General features: G+C 41.0%; 1 protein-coding gene across 2 annotated transcripts in view; it reads right to left on the bottom strand.

The window, feature by feature from the left end:
- The window catches only part of CDH4 (cadherin 4), a 459553-nt gene that overhangs the window by 318186 nt on the left and 125630 nt on the right, over window positions 1-15737 (bottom strand). Inside the window, exon 1 of one of the 2 annotated variants that reach the window (XM_065691454.1) lies at window positions 15476-15564. The exons of the other annotated variant lie outside the window; for it this stretch is intronic. The gene's annotated coding sequence lies outside the window, so the exon portion shown is untranslated. Of the gene's footprint in view, window positions 1-15475; window positions 15565-15737 lie in introns of those variants that run through there. 2 annotated transcript variants of the gene reach the window in all.

Below are 15737 nucleotides of genomic sequence, written 5' to 3'. Positions count from 1 at the left end.
CCCTGATCTTAGTTACTGGCTATCACCATAGAAATAACACTATTACTACTAAGAGCACTGAGTCAGAAGCATTGTTTTACACCGGATTTCTAGAAGGTGAACCTTCCCCAGGTCAAGCTGGGTGAAGTAATACTGAAAATAAAATAGCCTTTTAAAATAAAATCAGTTTTCATAGTCTGAAGTGCTGCTGGAAATAGGACAATAGAAGCTATTCATTCCCGACACTGTTTCTGCGAGTACAATCTGTGGTTTATAATTAACAGATATAGAATACTTTTCCCCTGCTACTCCTTTTTTAAGCTCTCCTACATTTATGACTGTGCTAATCCCCAGTGGAAGCGCCTACACTGCAATGCTGCTGAAACTCCCCTTGTAGCAGAGTCCTGCTAATACAAGGCATTGATCCAGCAGCAATTACTAGCAGGGTAGTAGTAAAGTTACACTAATTCCTTCTCTTTATTTTTTTCCCTATGCTGCAGGGTGTCTGTTCCTCAGCCTGCCATATGTGTGCAGCACCCCCTGCTAACACTGAAGTGCCCCCCAAAACCAACGTGAAACCTCACTGCCTGGGCAGGGGGACACTGCAGCGAGTAGGAGGATCCAGGTTCTGCTCCTAGTTCTGCCCAATATTATCTGTGACCCTGGCTTAGGGAAAAGGCCATACCTGCATGTAATCCAAGGCAGAAGGGCATTTTGGCCAGGTTAGTGGCCTTTGAATCCCACTGAAGAGGTGATGCTGCCTAAGTAAAGAAGAATTGCCACAACCACAACCCTTTACAGGTCCATACATTATAGAAACATTATCAACATGATGCTGCAGAAGAGGACTCTCCCCTGACACAGCATTTGGCATTTGTTAAGCATCATGGAGTCATAGAATCCTAGAAAGGTTTGGGGTTGGAAGGGACCTTAAAGCTCATCCAGTTCCACCCCTCTGCCACCGGCAGGGACACCTTCCACTAGAGCAGGTTGCTCCAAGCCCTGTCCAACCTGGCCTCGAACACTGCCGGGGATGGGACAGCCACAGCTTTTCTGTACCAGGGCCTTACTATTCTTACAGTACTCTTAATAGCTAATCTAAATCTCCCCTCTGTCAGTTTAAAGCCATCTCCCCTAGTGCTGTCACTATATGCAGCTATAAAATGTGCCTCTCCAGGTTTCTTGTTGGTCTCCTTTAGGTATTGAGAATCAACAGATTTTAGGGAGATTTATTACATATCACTGCCCAGTAACACCTCTCAAGAGGAAAGGAAAAGAAAATAAAAGAACCCATGAAGGGTTGAATTACACTGTCTCATACATCACTCTGAACTCTATCAATTGCTTCTATTTCTTCTGTAAAATGAAGAGCAAAGTACACACCTTAATTTTGCTGACACTACCCCTGATCAGTAAATAAGCATTCTGTATCAATATTTACTTCCCTCTACAGAAGGCAATAAACCATTGCTAGAATTCAAATCTTCTTCACTCCCTTTCAGAAGTGTTGGCTACCCTGAGAAAATCCATCAGCGGTAGCAGTCACTCCTGAATGGTTTATAATACCTCAGCGCAGGCAATGGGCAAACTTGAAGGTTATCATCCCAAAGCTAGTTCCTTATGAATATAGCTGGTACTACAAATTCTTCTTAAGTTTATCAGCAGCAACTTTGAACAGGCATCAGTTCCCGTTCAGTGTATTTAGCAAGGCTCGGGGATACACCCAGACATAACGGGCTCAAAGGCACCTCTATACAACCCACGAGAGCTCGTGTGGCCACAATCCATGAGGAATGGCAGAACATCATTCCAGCTAGTGGCCCTTCAAGAGTCATCTCAACACACAAAGCGATGTTCTTATTCTGAGACAAGACACACCGGAGGTTAGGGGTTACCTGTTTTGTTTACTGGAGAGAAAGGGAGTGCTGAAGCAGATTATAGAGGCAGCAGTCTCCCAGAGAGTGAATTAAAGCAGCTACTGCAGACAGCAGAGCAAGGAAAATGGCGGAAAGACTCAGAAAGCTCTCAGCTTTCAGGTATACCAGTGTTTTCTGAGGTTGCTTTGCTTGTTTTCTCCCCTCCAAGAGAAATTCCAAGGGAAGCTTTGCCCGTGACAGAGGGAGGAGGGAGAGCAATTCAATTAATAAAAACAGGTTACCTTTTACCCAATTAAATAAAAGCTACTAAAAAAGAAATACCAATGCACATGGTAGATTTATGCTAACCATTTCACTGCAAGATAGACACACCTGGTAAAAAAATCAAACTTCAGTGACTGCAACAGCAGGTGACAGAGCAGCACTTTCCCTTACACCTTTCAACTATGACGCATATTACTTTCTTTCTGCATGATTCAACTTTTCAACCAGCCCTTCTTGGGAAAACCACATACTCTTTCCTGCACTTCTCCATGACCGGAATCCAGAGCTACAGTTTCTAAATAATGGAAAGATTTTGTTTCGGCAAAGTCCCATACTGCCACAGCAGAAGTTGCACTGCAATAACATGTATATAATGAAAACACAAAGCCATGTAAGGAGCATTTTGTTTAGACACTATGAACAGTTTGACATCTTTCATCATAGCCAGCACAATAGCAGAATTCTTTTATAGGAAAAAGTCATAAAGATGTGGAAAACAGTAAGATCCGATATTATGTATATGCTAACGGGGGACAAACAGCTTAATGTCTAACAACAGCAGGCACTGCAAATTTAGCTGCTTGCAGTGAAGGGTGTTTTTCTTATCATTCTACAAAGTCATTATTACTTCAACCTTATTTACACACACACACAATACACACAGCTGAATGCATCATATTCTTGTTAGCGCTGTGCGGGAAACACTTTTCTCCCACTCCCTGGAAGTGATATTTTCCACTCTGTGCCACAGCACAAGCACAGTCTTCAAGCATGTCCTGGGCCAGCAGTAGCAGTCATTTTTCTCCTTCTTAGTTGCTAGTGCAGCACTGTGTTTTGACTTTTGGCATGGGAACAGAGCTGGTAACACAAATGTTTGGTCTGGCCAAGGACTTTCTGAGCCTCATGCTCTGCCAGGGAGGAGGGGAAGCCAGGAGGAAGCAGAGACAGGACACCTGACCCAAACTGACCAAAGAGGTATCCATACCACAGCATGGCATGCCCAGGGTGTAACGGAGAGTTACCTGGAAGGGCTGGGACTGCAGGGTTGGAGGAGGTATCGGTCGGTGCTCTGCTGGGGGGAGTGGGGTGAGTTATTGGTCGGCTGGTGCTGAGGTGTTGTATTCTTTCCTCTTGTTATTTCCTTTATCATTATTATCATTGATGGTAGCAGCAGTGATTTGTGTTATACCTTAGTTACTAAACTGTTCTTATCTCAGCCCGTGGGAGTTGCATTCTTTCGATTCTCCTTCCCATCCCTCCAGGAGCAGGGGGAGGGCAAGAAGCGGGGGGAGTGAGTGGACGAGCTGTGTGGTTGGGTTTAAACCACGACAAAGGATAAGACAGGGACAACCAATCAAAGGCTGCAGGCCTTGGACTCTGGAAAACCTATGGAGTGCAGACAACCAACTCCTGAGTGTAGAAGCTTCTGCACTTTTAGCATCTCCTACTCTTAAGAGTCACCATCAGATGTACCTTGATACCAGCTCCTATAGCATGTGCCTACACAGGCACCCACTGACTTCCCCCAGTGTTTACTACAGGAGCAGGGCCTGAGCATCAATGCCCCCTGCTTCCTGTCCCCGCCTCCATTCTGCAAAATGCCTAAAATTCAATTAGTTATGCTTTCTCTCTTCTTCTACAGCCTCTGCAGCTGATTTCACACTGTGACAAACGCAGCTTGGTTTTGAATTTCCGCAGTAAAAGCTGACTGCCCAAATGCATGCAGAAAGCAAAGAGCAAAGTGATACAATCACGGCCAAGGTGAATTTATCTAAATTTTAAATGAACACTTGTAAAGCTGTTTCTTAACACTATTCACTTTAGCTTTTCTCCCGCCAGAAAGCAGCACCATTTTAAACAATCAGGAAATCCACTATTTCATGTTTGTAGTTATGTGTACAACGTATTCTATTTTATATCATCAAATCATGGAGAATTATGGAAATTTAGTGTCTATTTATCTTTCAGCACAGTAGTAGGACTGTTTCATTTTCCAAGGAAAGATGTCCAAGATGACAAGCTGAGGACAAACAGTCCTTTGGCACATCAGATACTTTAACATACAAATGTTCAAATGACTTCATGGACAGTATATGGAAAATTGTCACCATTGCTGCATTTAAGCATGGAATTACTTTACTTTTTTCTTTTGTAACAAGAAAACTATATATATAAAACAGACAATAAACAAGGACAAAACAAGCTCTGTATGCAAATGTCACACAAAATATCAGCAGCAATGCTGTTGCCCATACCAGTTCACATCATGCTCCAAACCCCATCTTCTCTGGACTACAGAATTTTGTAGATCTGCCATGTTGGATGGGTGAGCTTCCATGCCAGCACACTTCACATCTCCTAAGTGCAAGCACAATCTGCAAACTTTCAAATATCATATATCCATTCCTAACTGCTTAGTAGGAAAAAAGAAAGAAAAAAGGCCCCCTGCTTGCCTTCCTTTCAAGAGGGGAGGGGTGTGGGAAGGTCAAATGCAATTATAGTCCATTTATTTGTAATTGCGAATAATGGTGGAGTTTTCATTTCTTTTTACTGGTAACAGCAATATGAAATTCAGTGATGTGTAGCAGCCAGGCAGTCTTACTTGGCTCTGAAGCAGCTGAATCACTGTAGATGTGTCCATGAAATTTCAGTGCCCGTGACATCTCTGCCTGAAGCACGCAGCTCAATTATACCTGCATGACAAATATCTAAAGCTCAAGAAAATGCTACCACCAATTGGCACTGGTAGACAAATGGGCTAGGAAGGCAGAAATTACAGCAATCCCTATGCATTGGTTTCAAAACATCTGAAATATTATTAAGGAATTAATCTAGCTGCTTGGGCCAGTTTGAGTGAAAAAAAATTTAAGACTTCTGAAAGTGTTTAGAAAGGTGATAAAATTTATTTTGTTAATTGCTGGAATAACAAATAACTAATTTTCATTCTAAACTAGGTCATTCATGTCCTCGGTGAGGACATGTACATGGTACATTTGTTTAGGTTTGGAGGATTCTGGCCAACACAAAAACTGCAACGTGAGTTAACTGATCAGGACTTCTATTTCAAAAAAATACCTTGAAGCTGAGGAAGAACTAGAATATACAGGTATTACTGCACATGGAGATAATGATGTTTTATTGTTATGAATCATCATGTTCTCAATGCTTTGCTTTGCTATGGCAATATAGAGTCTGATGGCAAGATTTTGCCTGAAGATTTATCTGCAAAACCACACTGACTTCAATGGAAGTCTTTTTATCCATGAGATTTTTTTTGTGAAATGATGTGTGTGGGTAGAGTGGAAGCAGTAAGAGAGGAGCAAGCAGAGGGAAAGGCTGGCAGCATAAAGAAGAAATCATTGCCATCTCCCTGCACTGCTCTACACCATCACTGCAAGTCAAACCTCACTGCGCAGCATTTGTGTGTGACCACTGCTGCATCCCCTGGAGTGAAACAAAGGCCAAAATTTTGCTTCTGACTGTACAGAATCATTAACTTTATGTAAGCAAAGGGACTTATAAAGTAAGGGGTAAAATATATTTATGCCACTTTACTTAGTGACATAATAATTGGTTTAACATAGTAAGAAACAATGTGAGACAGCACAGTCCCATCATTAAGTGCATGGAGAACAGGGTCTGTATTACAGATGTGCCTCTTGATGTGGTCCACAGAGACAGGGTGATGCTCTTTGGGGTTTTGCATGAAGAATTCGGCACCTGCTGCTTTAAAAAACTCAGCCAGGGTTTTCATGCAAGCCAAACCATTCATTACTTCAAGGTGAGAATCTCCTGCACAAAAATGCTCTCAGGGCCACGCTCAGGTAGGTTAGTGAATGCTCGCTGCTCTCCTGCCATGTTCACACAGGGGGGAAGCACCCAAAGCAATACAAGGATGGTAATGCATATGGTGCAATTTTGAGAATAGCCACCAAACAGGTTTTTGTCCTGTAGTATTCTCCTCTTTCATGATAAATTTGCACTTGTAATTGACACAGCACTGTCAGGACAAAGCCTGTCAAGCCCAGGTTGGATGGGGCTTGGAGCAAGCTGGTCTAGTGGACAGTGTCCCTGCCTGTGGCAGGAGGTTGGAACTGGATGAGCTTTAAGGTCCCTTCCAACCCAATAGCTCTATAATTATATCATTTTAAGATTCTGTAACACCAACCAACCAAGCTTCAGAGCAGCTGCAGGGGTAAGTACTTTTCCTGCCCACCTGGGTTAAGCAGGGCACAGAGAAGTAATGTAGTTTGGGGCCAAACTGTGAGCAAAGCCAAGAACACAGGTCCCAGCACTGCCCTGACCTTTAGCTGTTGTCCTGCTGCTCATACAAGCAACCACTAACAAGCACTTTTAGGCTGCACTTACAAGCTTCACAATATATTTCTCCATTTACCCTTTTATCTGAAAATTAGTATTAAAAAGGCTCTTTTGAAAATTACTTTTGTCTATTTAATTAATCTTCTCCTCATATAAAAATCTTAAAATGATTATGAACACATTCAATTTTACTTCCATTGATTTATCTCCATCTGATGGCCTATTTTATCTTTCTTAAGGCTCACAACAGCAGAACTGGGTCATTGTGTAAGTAATACAGTAGTAATGTACATTTTAGTGAACCCTGTTACGAAACCTCTCATTCCTCTCTGCTCTGTTCAGAATGAAGCCTATTATAGCAATTGGACTTGTATTGCTTGGATAAAGCTCGGTCAATTGAACTGGCTCACCCTAATTTTTACAGTTTTAATTCTGACATTCGATGCACCAAAACCAATCCCACTGAAGGATTCCCCACGCAGTGCCTCTGCGCAAAGTCAAACACTACCACAGCAGCCACAGTAGCGTGATGGGAGATTTTGGAATAGACACGGAGAAAATGAGAGGAAAAAATGTCACCTGCAGTCACACTGGGGAATGGTCAGAATTCACTCACTCTGAAATACTTTCTGAGCGAAACCACAGCGATGCAGGAGCACTAAAGTCAGACTTTAATTTTATCTGAAAGTCCAAGGAACTGATTCAACTACATAACAGTCTTCAACAGTGCCAAGCACCCTTGCAAAGCTCTGCAGCATGAAAACAGCTTGGGATCATCCAGCTCTGGACTGGTGATGAAGCCCAGAAAAGTCGTGCCTGTGAAGGGCATTATTTGGTTTGCTGCTAAGCTTCTGAGCCCCAGAAGTCAACTGCTGCAGTCTGAAATCAAGATGAAAAGAGCTGTATCTACTTTGCTGCAGGCTGCATATCAGCAGCGTGGAGACATCCCAGACTCATTATACACAATATACATGAGAGATGTGGAAATAGTTCCTTCCAATTTATTGTAGTATCAATGTCCTTAAGGTGATAGATTCTGTCTTTGTGAATACTATTAAGAACATCGGCACATGGCTCTTCTGAAGACTTTTATACCAGGTGAGATCCACCTCAATTAACCCAGTGAGTACAGAGGAGATGAAGTATATGGGCTGCTATTCAGAAGTTGCTTGAATTTCATTTCAAGTGGAAATTCATCACCATGGGTGAATTCACCCACTTCAGAGGGCTAATAAGAAAGCATTCACAGGACTTTGGCATACTTGCACAATAAGACCTTTAAGTAAAGTTGAAGTTTTGAATCCAACTTGATGCTTCACTAGGAGACCACCATTCTCCAGCATCTTTCCGTGTATGTTTTTTGTGCTTTTAAAATATTTATGAATGCATTCATCAGTTAATAAGAATTTAAAGGGCAATATTTGAAAGTTAAAGCTAGATTTAATATACTTTCCCAGTTTACATGAATTAAATGTTCAGTTGCTGCTGCTGTACCAGTGCATTTGGCATTTAATTTTATGCAGTGATGATAATGGAAAATCATGGAATTGAAAATAGGATTCCTTTCTTCCTCAGACCTTGTAGTTACAGCTCACTTTATGAGAGAGAAATACAGGACTTTTACAGTAACCACTAAGCTGTCTCCTCTTGCTCTACAGACCAGAAACCCAAGGAAGTCTTCTTAAACACACATACTGAAAAATACTTTTCTCAGCACCTGACTACCAGAGGCTCCAGCACTGCCCCAGGTGGACAAGATGGGGTTTGTATTTATGAGCTTCCCCCACCTCTCCTCCTCCTCTCCTAAAAACACCACCAGAAGAGATTTTATGCATCCCTCTCCATCCCCACAATCTCTGCTCAGTACTAAGGCTGCAGTGCAACACCCACCCACACCCCCCGCCCCCCAACAGCCTGTAGGGACCTGCACAGCCTCTTCCCTGAATCCAAGAACAACGTCTTTCTGACACTACTTCTCAGCTCTATCGCGTCCCAAACAGAAAGGGAAAAGTACTTATCCCTGCTTGATTAAAATTAATGTTAGTTCTGAACACCACACAGAGGTATTATTACTTAACCCAGTCTTCAAGGAAAGAGAAAATCCCATCAGCTTTATTTTGTCAATCTCTGCAAAAGTCTGTAATTCTTTTTAATACCTTCTCGGTCTGTGGTACTTCTGGAAACCATTAAAACTGGAACAGGTCCCCAAGTAGCATGGAATAGCTACAGTCACAGAAGATATTCTGAGAACATGGAAATACTGCATGTCCTCATTTTATCTCTAATTTATGAAATCGCCTCACAAGCCCCTGTCTAGAACCCAGTGAACAGTGAAAAAAATGAAGTGAATGGAAAAAGAATTTCCATTCACTACACAGATGTATCTCAAGACTTAAAACCCCAGAGAGACTCAGTGAGAGGGTGTTTTGTTCTTTTATTTTTATATCTATACCCTATACATACATGCATATTAGTTTATTTTTTTATATATACTGTAGGTAAGCAAAAAGAATGCCAGCCCAGAACTTTATCACTCTGCTTCATTTGTATCAACCTATTTACAGAATATTTACCTATGTACAGAAATGTACAGCTTTTCTGTGGCAAAACACAGATAACCATTCCCACCTCAGCAATCACCAATTAACAAAACTACCTTTTATAATGGCTTCCTGCCTCGTTTACCTTTCACATTCTTAGCAGTGCTGAATTGCCAGACATAGAAGAATAATGAATGCTACAGGTGTTCCTGAAAACCTAGGAACAATGCATCACACGATGCAGAAGATGATGAAATAATGATGCCACAAGGGCTCACAGTGGTGTACGAACCACATATGATCAATTCTAATCTATTACAGGTGTGACTGTCTCATTTGTTGAATAAAAGCAAGATAGGATTGAGAAAGCAAGTATGTTTTCCATTAGGATGGGAAATAGAAACTGGCATTTTATGCTGGGCTGTGTTTTGAGTTAGACACAGCACTTCATCAGCTGAAACTCTCAGGAAACCCAATCAATATTGTCATTCTGACAGCAAACATCATAGCCTTTATCACACATAAGAAAGGAGAATGATTATATTCAATTTTCATATCAACTGCTGTGTACTGAGTACCTGGCTGCCATCATTAACTCACGTCAGGTTATCAGAGTGGGGTTTTTGTGCAATATAAATAATTTTTAAAAAATGCTCCTATGATCCAAAGTTTTACTTCATGTCTCATGCATGTGGTACCTTTCAGATGCATTTCAACCTGACTACTACTAAGTCTTTCTTTTGTAAAATCCTATTTCTCAAATGTTTTTAACCAAAGCATTAGCTGGCTCGCCAGGATATGGCTTTCCAGCTGCCTGTCCCAGGTTGAAAGCTCCAACTGAAACAGGTCACCTGGTTTCAAGATCAATAAACATGGATAAAATGTCTATATGCACTAAAACAGTCTGGCAATCTTTATTTAAAAGATGTAGTGTCGGCATAGTTTTGAGTAATGACTGGGGATTTAACACAGTGGGCTTTGAACGTGAGATAGACCTTTCTTCTAGTCCTGTGAAAACTGGAATCTCAGTTCCCACACAATCAGCAAAAAGCTTTTCTGTATATAGCTGTTTGGTATTACACAGATAGCAGGTCAGGTCTCCAGAGAAAAACACGAATGACTGACATGAAAGATAGGACGGGTCAGGCAAGACAAGGCAAGACGTCAGGCACAGAAAGGCTAAAGGGGTGTCAAAGGTGCGGAGGATAAGACTGTGGTGACGGCAGAGGCTAGAGAAGGGAAAGGATGTTCACAGGTACACGTGAGAGAGGCAGAGAGGATGAAATGGGCAGGGAGATGGTGGCTAAAGACTGCAGAGTCCAATCAAGTGGTCTCCAGGAAATGCCTAACTAAGAAGCCCCTGCCAGCAGAGTCCTTCCTCACCTTCATCAGTGTTTGCTTGTATGAAGGAACACAATCTTTCCACTGCTGACTATGATTTCATTATCTTAAGTGCCGGAACTGAATATTCACAGCTGCAAAAGGACTCAGTAGGAGCTGCAATTTGGTTGTGTAAAGCGCTGTACATTGCTAAGTAGGCTGAAAAAACAGGTCCAAGTCATTTTAGATTGGACACCTGAAATTAATGGGTAGTTTTGACCTTAATCTTGTTGGCTAATTCAATCCTACAATGTGAGGCATAACTTGAACTCCCTTACCTCACAAGGGGTTTTAATTCAAGAAAAGAAACTCTTAAGTGCTTATGAACCAGTCAAATACTAAAAGGATGAGCACTACAGAGGAGCCCAAAAGCAAATTAATAATTCTCTCTTCAGAACATGGTTTGAATTATGATCAGAAATAAGGCATAGGGGATACATTGATTAATGAAAACAAAATATTGAATAGCCTCTCATTTACCAAGCATCCTACTTTCTGTGGACTGAATGAGGGTAGGATGTTGTGCAAAAATAGCATTAGACCGTATAAAGGTCTTATTGTAATGTAGATGACCACAAGATGCAAATAAAGGTTGCACAGACAATCTTAATTTGAGGATTTCTTAAGGTCTGTGTGCTCTTAACAGCCTTCCTAGCATCCTTCAATGCAGGTATGCCTGTGTACAACAATTCACTGAGGAAAATTGTTCCGTGAATGCTGAAAGGGCTGAATATTTCCACCAAATTAATCAATTGCCCAACCTCACACACACTGTTGTGACTGAAAAATGTATTTGACACATGATTTATACAGATGCTTTAAACATCCAGGTACACTCCTGGTGCTTTCTGATCAGTTAATTCAAATAACTAGCTCTATGAAAGCTCCTTTGAACTGACACACACGTAAGGGTAGTATTTTTACACAATATGGAAAACAACAGCTTCTGTTCAATTAGAGAGAAATGCATGGTTAAAGCACATTTTGCACAATGTGACAGCATAGTGTTATATGTGCTATTAGAGATAACCAGCATCTGCGACTTTTGAACTTCAAAATTTTCCTTTTCGTATGGTCATACTATTATACTTTTAAAATGGAAATGCATTTCAAAGAAAGAGCCCAGAGGTTATGGAATATATCACTACGCTAATCACAGTAAAGTAATATCATAAGCAATATTAAACCCCCAGTGATAGTTGCAACAGGTATTTAAAGCAACAGCAGTATTTTCTGTACTGCAATCCAAGCAAGACAAGCCAGTGTTACACCTGAAACATAAATGAGACTATGAATTTTCCCCCTGATTAAAGGCCTTTATACTGAAATATGCCGATCTCTCTTCAGCTAACTTGGTATAATGGACAAGGGGTAATGGGTTAAAACTTAAAACAGGGGAAGCTTAGGTTGGATAAAAGGAACAAGTTCTTTACTGTAAGGGTGGTGATGCACTGGAATGGGTTGCTCCATCCCTGGCAGTGCTCAAGGCCAGGTTCGACAGAGCCTTGGGTGACATGGTTTAGTGTGAGGTGTCCCTGCCCATGGCAGGGGGGTTGGAAATAGATGATCTTAAGGTCCTTTCCAACCCTAACTATTCTATGATTCTATGATTCTATAATAACCAAGCAAAACCAGGAGAACAGGTATCAGACAGGGTAAAGACTAAGGCAAGGTGGTGTCTGCAAGGTCTTTGAGGACAAAAGTGCTGCGTTTACTCATGTAACAGCAGTTTGTCCACCTCAACCCCTACACCCCAAACCAACACACATCAACATGCAGTGTGCCCACCTACACAGATTTTTTTCTTCCTGCCACATGAATCTTACTACACTTGTCTCTAGCCTGGACTGCACAGTGTTGTGCTGTGGCTGATTTATGCTACACTTAAACCAGAAATGCAGTTACAAGACCTTCTGTATCACTCCAGCCTGCCCTCATGGTGCACATGCAACGCTTGAATGGAGCATCTCCGGAACTACAAAAATGGGCCACTTGAGCATGATCTGAAGAGACACAGTTCTATTTCTAGGGGCCATAACGTGCTGTACGTGGATCAGTGAGAAATGTGCAGTGTTCACACAATGCGGGGTGGGGGAGGTTAAAGAGTCAATGCAGTCAAACCACATCGAGCCAAGCCCTGGTAATGCCTGAAATCATAAGCACCATTACCAGCAGGAGGGTCTGAAACAAAAGCAAGCAGAGTCAAGGAACACAAACCCGTAACATTCCCAAACGTCCAAGGAAGAAGCAATCACTGCTTTGAACAGTTCTGCCCCTACACACAAAACGGCAGAAATACCAAAGCGCTCCTCAACCAGTTACAAAACCACAGGAATAGTGAGTATCACTGGACGTGTGTCCCAGATAAACAGCTATGAAGCATTTCAGAGTGTATTTGTGCCTGGAGAGCACACAGTGCTCCTCTGGACTAATACACAAGAGGAGAAATGCTAGTAAATGTCTCAGCTCACTGCACCCACCCTGCTAAAACCAGAGATGTCCATCTTTCCAGGGGTCTTCCCTGGCTCCCTTTCCACTGACACAAGATCAAGACATCTGCCCCACAACTACTTGACACTTTCTAAAAGCAGCAGCCAAAAGAAAGAAAGACTGTGAAGAATTCCTTCATTATGGTCAAAAGCATAAGCCACTTTTGCTTGGCTTCTGCTAGAAATCAAAACCATAGCAAATCTACTTACAAAACAACTGTAAAGTGCTAATGTAATACTGTATTATCTGAAAGATAGTTATTACAATCAAGACAGCTCTGGCTTACTCTGCAATCTTCTAATGAGAGACACTGGCAAATGCTATTCCAGATTGTTTTGGAAAACACTTTCATTATTTTCTACTTCTTTATGCATAAACCAGATTACACACAAACACCAGCTTCATCAGTTGTGCCTCTTAAAAGTCAAATGGGCAACCCCTGCAAAGGGGAGATGTTAAAAGTATTTTAATATTATGCTATTATTGGCATTTTTCTTGTGAGATTGAAAACTCCCTTGACTAGTGCTTCAAGAGCAATACACAAAGCTGTTCTGTGTTTAAGCAGTCAGAAGCATTTGTCTCCTTAAACAAGACATTATGATCATTCCTTTTGTAGCTTACTAAAATAAGATTCCAGAAAAACTCCTCTCTAAGTAAGGGTAAACAACATGGTGACTTGATCACAGCATACTGCCAGAACAATCACACTTATAATCTTAGCACTGACAGCGTATTTAGCAATCTCAGTTACAATTACTTTGGTCTCATTTCACAATATCCTCAGGATGATGATTCTGAGGATGTGAGAGAGAAATCAGGAACCATTTCCAGAGATACAACAGCAACTCGGCAGCGCAGACTAAAGAATAAGAGAAGTCAACGGAAGTAAATTTAAAGGAACGTTATTTTTGAACAAACCTACATATTTTTAAATGCTTATTTGTGAGCATTTTTTCTCAGTATCTACCTGGAAGAACATCAGTCAGCACTTGGAGGTGCTTCTGCAGCATCTGTGAAATGAAGCCACGGGGCTACATTACACACAGTAATACCAACCAATTTTCCTAATGTTTAGTTCTTATTTTTATGACATATATATTTGCCACTAGTGAAAACTGCAGCATCCAAGGTTCTCGTGTCTAATTTCTGCCCATTCAAACAAAAGCTCTTTCCAGTCTGGTAACCTGATGGGAAGTTTGGAGCATGATTTGTTAAATCAGATCAGCACAGTCGCACTTACTTCAGTAACAGTCATTTCCGAGATCAATGAAAGCAGATACATGTTTCAAAATCATTTTAAAAGTAGCCTGGCTTCATATTTTTCTTAAGCAAAATGTTAAAACATAAGCAATGAAATCTGAGGAACGTAATCAAAAAGAAACACCTTATTTTACATTAGAAACGCTCTGAACTGCTGTCTGTGTTGTTTCATCATTTTTTCCATTAAATCAGACACTTCTTCTAAACCAAGCCCTTGGGGAGTAAGAGACAAAAGTGATGAGAATGCAATGTGTGAATATAAAAGTGGAGCATGTGTTTTGTAACTAGCTCTGTTCAAAGATCAAGGGAAATGTCACTGTTTATAGCCATCAGTAAAGAATCAATGTAATTATATTTGTAGTATCAATTCAGGTCATTAGTCTAATACATACATCGTAAAGCCACAATTACAATTTACATCTGCATTGAACGGTGCATTTACCTCTTAACCTTACATGAAAAAATGAAACAAAAGCCTTTTACCCCCACCCCTTTATTTCAATCTTGAAGCAAGATGCAGCTCAGCCACTCAAATCAAGTCAGAAACTAACAGAGTGCAACTGGATTTGCTCTGAAACCTCAGATATCGGGGTTCAGAAGTGAAACCAGAGCATCAGGACATTAAGCTTTAGAGACCTGGACGCAAGTAAAAACCTTCATCTCAGGGGAAAGAGAAGAATTCCCAGATTTGGAGCAATTCCCACTTAAAAAAAATAAAAAATAAAAAAATATGTAAGAACACTGCACCTGGATACCTTTCCCTCGCCCTTGCTAACCCACCAACTGCCAGCTTTTTGGGAAGGTTGAATTTCACAGGATATGAGATGTGCTCCTCTAGTGCACTCTTCAAACACTGATCCCTGCACTGCTACCAACACCAAAATACAGTGCTTTGCAAACCAACTGTGTAAAAGAGAAATAGCACAACAGCCCTGAAACCTCCCTCCACGGCTCAAAACAGTATGAAGGTTAAAATTATAGGTATTAACTCAGTAATATTTTTGTGGCATCATCAAGGATCCACCAGGATGAACAAGCACCGGATTGTTTCAGCCTGCCTGCACACTCACACGCAATTTAACAATGAATGTGACTTGAAGTCAACACCACCATCGCAATATGTAAAACCCCACGCATGTTTCAGCAGTGGACTTCCTACTGGAGTTGATTCTTGGTTTTACTCCATAAAGTCTTCACCTATAGTCAGCTTCAAACTTCAATATAAATTGAAATCCTATTTTGCACAAGTCTACTTCCTCCTTCAGGAGCCCACTGACACCCATTGATGACACACAAAATTACATGGAGATAAAAATGTTCTTATAGATTTAGAAAGCACTGAAAATCTTTTTTGACAGATTTTACCAAAAATTAAGGACACAGCAGCTGCACTTGTTCAACGGGCATCCAACTTTTCAGCATTCAGAGAACTTTCCTGCAGTTTCAGAATGGAGACACTTACCTAGAGAAAAACAAGAAAAAGAAAAAAGTACAATAAAGGACACATGAGGCAGAGCTAAAACTTCTGGGAAAGTTTTGCTTTTAAATTATGAGATCGCGGCAGACAGAATTTCATTATAGATTAAAATTACATATCATAAATACTTCATTGCAGGAAGGTTTCATT

The sequence above is a fragment of the Lathamus discolor genome, chromosome 11 (genome assembly GCF_037157495.1).
Source record: "Lathamus discolor isolate bLatDis1 chromosome 11, bLatDis1.hap1, whole genome shotgun sequence".
NCBI classification, from domain to species: Eukaryota; Metazoa; Chordata; class Aves; order Psittaciformes; family Psittacidae; genus Lathamus; species Lathamus discolor.
Note: the sequence above shows the minus strand (reverse complement) of the source record. Positions and strands in the feature narration are given on the sequence as shown.